Source organism: Dama dama, chromosome 2, assembly GCF_033118175.1.
Source record: "Dama dama isolate Ldn47 chromosome 2, ASM3311817v1, whole genome shotgun sequence".
Classification (NCBI taxonomy): Eukaryota; Metazoa; Chordata; class Mammalia; order Artiodactyla; family Cervidae; genus Dama; species Dama dama.
Genome location: NC_083682.1, coordinates 36,951,510 through 36,957,549, shown reverse-complemented (window position 1 = coordinate 36,957,549; position 6,040 = coordinate 36,951,510).

Below are 6,040 nucleotides of genomic sequence, written 5' to 3'. Positions count from 1 at the left end.
GATTCTATGATTTGGCAGTTTGAGTTTTATGCTAAGCTTTTTCCTAATCTGGGCTCTTCTGGTCTCATCAAGTTTCAATAATTTTTTAGTAATTATTTAGTAATTTTTAAAGGGCTAGACTAGTGCTAGGCTCATGGGTGTAAGATGATCTCCTTTACCTTCTAATTGCCTTGTTCTCATCTGGGCCTGTGGAGCTGACTGGACTACCATGTCTCATCACAAAGCAGCCTAATCAGTACAGTATGTTTTTAAGAAAGAGTGCAGTTGTATGCATAGCCTCATAGTTCCTAGACTCAGAACTGGCACAACATCATTTTTGCAGAATTCTAATGCCTAGAACAAGTGACAAGCCTAACCAGTTTCAAGGATTAGAGAAATGGGTACCACCTTTTGATGAAGAGAGCTTCAAAGTCTTATTGCAAAAGAATGTATATGTAGGAAAGTGTGGCAAATAATTCCAATTTATGCAATCTACCACAGACTCCACATGTTTTTATATCTTATAAGCTGAATTATATTATAAAGTTCTTGAGTAGTTAAAATAATAAGCTTGGCTTTTACGAGTTAGGAAAACTCAAATGGATGAAGAAAAATGATCCATTTAAGAAGGAGGTATTGAAATGAAATTCTCAGAGTGTCAAAAAGAAAATAACTTCTCCAGAGATGAGGAGATATTTTCATGTAAGGTCTAACTAGGATCTGTATGTGTGCTAGGAGGCTCATGTGTGGCCAACTCTTTGCAACCCTATGGGCTGTAGCCCACCAGACTCCTCTGTCCATAGAATACTCCTGGCAAGAACACTGGAGTGGAGTTTCATTTCCTCCTCCAGGGGCTCTTCCCACCCCAGGGATTGAACCTGCATCTCCTTCGTCTCCTGCAGCATTCCTAACCACTAGTGCCACCTTGGAGGCCCCAAAATGGAAACTATTTTCCTACCAAAAATCAGAGTGAAAGATACCTTCCATAGACTGAATGTTTGTGTCATCATACTATTCATATATTGAAATCCTAACCCCTCATTTTGATGGTATTTGGATGTGGAGGGCCTATAGTAAGCTTTCAGGTCATGAGGGTAGAGCTCTCCTGAACAGGATTAGAGCCATATAAAAGAGGCACTGGAGGGCTCCCTTCCCTTTCTGCCATATGTGCACAAACGAGAAGATAGCGATCTGTGAGAGAGGAAGCAGGCTCTCACCAGACACTGAATGTGCTGGTGCCTTGACCTTAGAACTCTCAGCCAGCCTCTAGAATTTTGAGGATTAAATTTCTGTTGTTTATGAACCACTCATTCTATGGTACCTTTCCTATAGCAGCATAAACTGACTAAGACCATGCCTCAAACTCAGACAAAATGGAAAGATACAGTGCTGAGAAGATCTATAGTAAATATTTTGGAAGAAAAGAGTCACATAAGAAAGAAATACCATTCTCAGACCAGGGTAATAAGAAAGCCAGACAAATTGACAGTGGGTTGTCTTTTTTTTCTTTTTTTAATTGAATATGCAATATATTAGGTGCACTAGAGAAAAACAACATAATTTATGTTTGATACAGAGACAGCTTGATTCAAGAATAATTAGATGTGATAATTTTTCATTAGTACTATCATTCTCTGGTTACTAAGTAGAAGCAATTCTTTTGAGGAAATAGAGTGCATTGTGTGATGATTTAGAGTACAAAATAGTAGCTACCGAAGAAGATAAAGACCTGGATTGAGAGTTCCCTTAACTATACTTGGATATGTTTGTGTTTGTTCTCAGTGTGAAAGAGCTGGAAATTAATACCAGGAGTGCACTATGTATACATTGTAATTGTATTCAAGTTAACCTTATCATAAAGTATCCATTTTTTGTCTATACTGTGGTTTCAGTTATTAAATCTAATCCTTGATGTTCTTATTCATAAACCAAAAAAACCTGTAGAATGCAAATTTTATTGATTGCAGAATTTTAGGTGAAATTTCAAATGTAAAACTCAAGGTAATATTAGTGTACTTCCGCTAATGTACACTCCATTAGTGTACCACCACATTATAAAGATAATACATATTTTTCAGATAATACCTTACATAATTCACTAGTATATAAGACTTTTATGAATTTCATCCACAGTATCCCCATTAGATCATATGAGGTGATTAGAAATTTGAATATATTAATGGGATAGAGAAAATCCTTTATATTTATATTCTTCCAAAGCTAAGTAAGAAGTCTTTCAAGAATTCCACTCAGAGAAGTTGTAAATAGCTGCAAAAAGTGGATGATTGACCTCTCACTATATAGCTTGATGCTAATGAATAGAGCCCTGTAGTTCTTCTCTTTGGGACATGATTGGAAATTTGTCTAGAGAGAGGTTAATATATGCTCTTTGGATTAGGGGACACACATAAATACCTGGAGAAGCCAATTTAGAGAATTCTTTAGGTAGAGACTTTTGTAGGTAGCCTTAATTGTCAGCATTGTTGAGTCTGTCTGTGCCACTACAGATCAGAATGGTAAACAGCGGGACATTTTCCATGGGATAAGTGAGCATCGTGAAAACTAGTTAGGCTAGAGACATCCTGAATGTGCTCTTCCAAATAATCCAGATGCGACATGAAATAGTCTGTAAAATAGATATCTAGGTCAGAGGTCCACAGAGACCCCACAAAGAACCCACCTAAGGACTGTGAAAGGATCAAACTTGAATACCTACACACACCAGGCATTGATGGCTAGTTAGTGGTAACTCGGGAGGTGAGTCAACATGGAAGAAAAAACACGAAACCACCAACAAAACAAATTCTTTCCCCGCTTTTCAGCTGTGACATCGTGGGCAGTGAGAAAGAATGAAAGAGGAATTGAAGGATGACCATACCCTTTTCCCTAAATGTTGGGTCAGCTTTGATGTTGTTAGTGCTAATGGATTTTGGGTATTCTAATAGGTGCACAGTGGTATATCATCATTGTTTTAATTTGTATTTCACAGATAATATATGCTGTGGAGCCTCTTCTTGTATGTTTATTTTCTATTTATAGATCTTCTTTGGTGAGGTTTGTGTTAGGGCTTTTGATCCATTTTATTTGAATTTTTTTCTTAGTGTTGAGTTTTAAGTGTTCTTTTTTTATGTAATTTGGATAATAGTCCCTTATCAGATATGTCTTATGTAAATATTTTCTTCCAGTATATGGCTTGCTCTCTTGACATTGTCTTTTCAGAAGTTTTAAATTTTACTTAAATTCTGCTTGTTTTTAATTTTTTTTTCATGGATCATGTCTTTGTGTTGTATATAAAAAGGCATTGTCACATCCAAAGTTATTTAGGTTTTCTCTTATGTGTATCTTTTAGTTTTATCACTTTGCCTTGTACATTTAGGTCTGTGATCTGTTTTCAGTTAATTTTTATGACAGTTGTGAGTTCTCTCTCTGGATTTATTTATTTGTTTATTTTGCATGTGTGTGTCCCATTATTCTAGCCCCATTTGTTGAAAATGCTACCTTTTCTCCCTTGTATTGCTCTTGCTCCTTTGTCTAATATAGTTGGTTATATTTATGGGGTCTATTTCTCGGCTCCCAGTTCTCTTCTACTGATCTATTTGTTTATTCTTTGTCCAATGTCATACTCTCTTGATTACTGTGGTTTCCCAGTAGGTTTTGAAATTGGGTAGTATCAGTCCTCCAACTTTGTTCTTCTCCTTCAATATTGTCATGGCTATCCTGGGGCAATTCTGGAAGGTTTATTTATTTATTTATTTATTTTTGGCCTCTCCATATAAACTTTAGAAGCAGATTGTCAATATCCACAAAATAACCAGTTGGGATTTTAATTAGGATTACATTTGAGTCTATAAATCAAGTTGGAAAACCATGCTGTTTTTTTCACGAGCATGACTTATTTTAGCTTTGTCATATATCTGTATCCCTCATAATCCTTTTCCCAGGCAATGCAGACAGTAGTTCTTAATGGAAAAAAAAGTTTATTTTATAAAAAAGTAGCTCTTTAATTCAGGTAGCATATGATTTTGACACTTTGGTTTAACAATGCTTAGAGAAGATAAGAACTCTGAACATGGAGCAATACATGTAACATAAACGCCTGTTATGACCTTCTAGTATGTTTTAAAGAAAGCTTTTCATTATGTCTCTTGTGCATAAGTACAAGTAATTCCTTGTTTTTTTTAATATATTAATGTCAGTGAAAGTAAGAACCTTGATAGATAATGTTCTTTGCCTTTGATTAATGTGGTGTGCTCTGACCTCCTGTATTTAAAAAGTCCATTAATTTTCTTGATTAAACTCTATTTCCCTTATTGATAGCCTAAAATATTTTATAGAATTAGACTTTATTCAATTCAAAAATCATTTTAAATCTAACTTTGTAATAAGTACTAAAATTGGCACTTTCAATACATTATAATTTTTAGTCACGAAAACATTTTAATTTTAAAACTCAATATTGAATAAAACCAACAATCCAATAAAAAATGAGCAGAAAATCTAGAGAGACATTTTTCCAAAGCAAACATACATACAGATGGCCAATAGGCATGTTAAAAGGTTCTCAACATCACTGATTATTAAAGAAATGTAAATCAAAACCACAATGAAACATCACTTCACAGTGGTATGTGATGATACCTTATTATGACAGAAAGGTTATCATCAAAATGTCTACAGATAATAACTGCTGGAGAAGGTGTGGAGAAAAGGGAACCCTCCTACACTGTTGATGGGAATGTAAATTGGTGCAACCAATATGGAAAACAGTATGGAGGTTCTTTTAAAAACTAAAATTAGATACATTGTATATATGTAAATCTCACTCCTGTGTATGTATCAAGAAAAAAAATGAAAACTCTAATTAGAAAAGATATATGCCTCCCAATGGGCACAGCAGCACTAGTTATAGTAGCTAAGACATGGAAATAATCCAAGTGCCCATCAACAGGTGAGTAGCTTAAGAAGACGTAATACATGTATGTATGCAAACACACATAAGGGGATATTACTTGGTCACAGAAAAGAATGAAATATTACCATTTGCAGCAACATGGATAGACCTAGAGATTATCATATTAAGTCAGACAGAGAAAGACAAATATCATACAGTATCACTTATGTGTAGGATCTAGAAAATAATACAAATTAATTTATTAATAGAAGTAGACTGGCAGACATAGAAAACAAGCTTACCAAAGAGAAGAGGGAGAGAGGGAGGGATAAACCAGAAGCATGGGATTAACAGATGCAAAGTGCTATGTGCTAAATAGATAAGCAACGAGGTCTTACTGTACCGCACAGGGAATTATATTCAATATTTTGTAATAACCTATAATGGGATATAATCAGAATAAAAATAACTCAGTCACTGTACTGTACACTTTAAACTAACACAATATTTTGAATCTAGTTGATTCTATTAAAAAATGTATTTTTATTCTACTGTGGTAAGGAAATTGAAGTCCAAAGATGTTATGTGACATTCAGAAGTATTCCAACTGGAAAGCAGTAGAACAGAATTGGGAGTATATAAGTATTTATGGCATGGCTTTCAGGCAATCGGGAAAGATGCCTAAGCAGTGTATATCAGACTTGCTGAGGCAGTTTTTATTGGGAAGAGTCATGCTGACAGAAGAGTAGAAAGTGTGCCTGTCCCACGGTTCCCGTTATATTGTAGGCAGTGCAGAGCCATCTGGCAGGACCAGACGTCAGATCGCAGGAGAGGGACCTTGACCCTTGGTGATGATGCTTTGAAACCACATTATTAGGGAATTCCTGGTCCTTTTCTGTAGAGTGAACAGAAGGTGAGATATAATGAGGATGTGATACTGTGTAACCTTGTCTCCAGCCTTATCCTGTTATCTAAGTATTCATGTTTGGGAGAGCTCGAGCATCTCACCTCACTTGATGAGTTACCGATAAGGCTTGTTATTGACCAAGACTGGTTATTTTAAGCACCTGGTCATGTCAGCTTCTATGGAACTTGGCAGGAGACAAGCTCTTTTGCTGGCAAGTGGGCCTTTAAGTGCTCGATATTGGCAAGTTAACCCTCAGCTCTCAA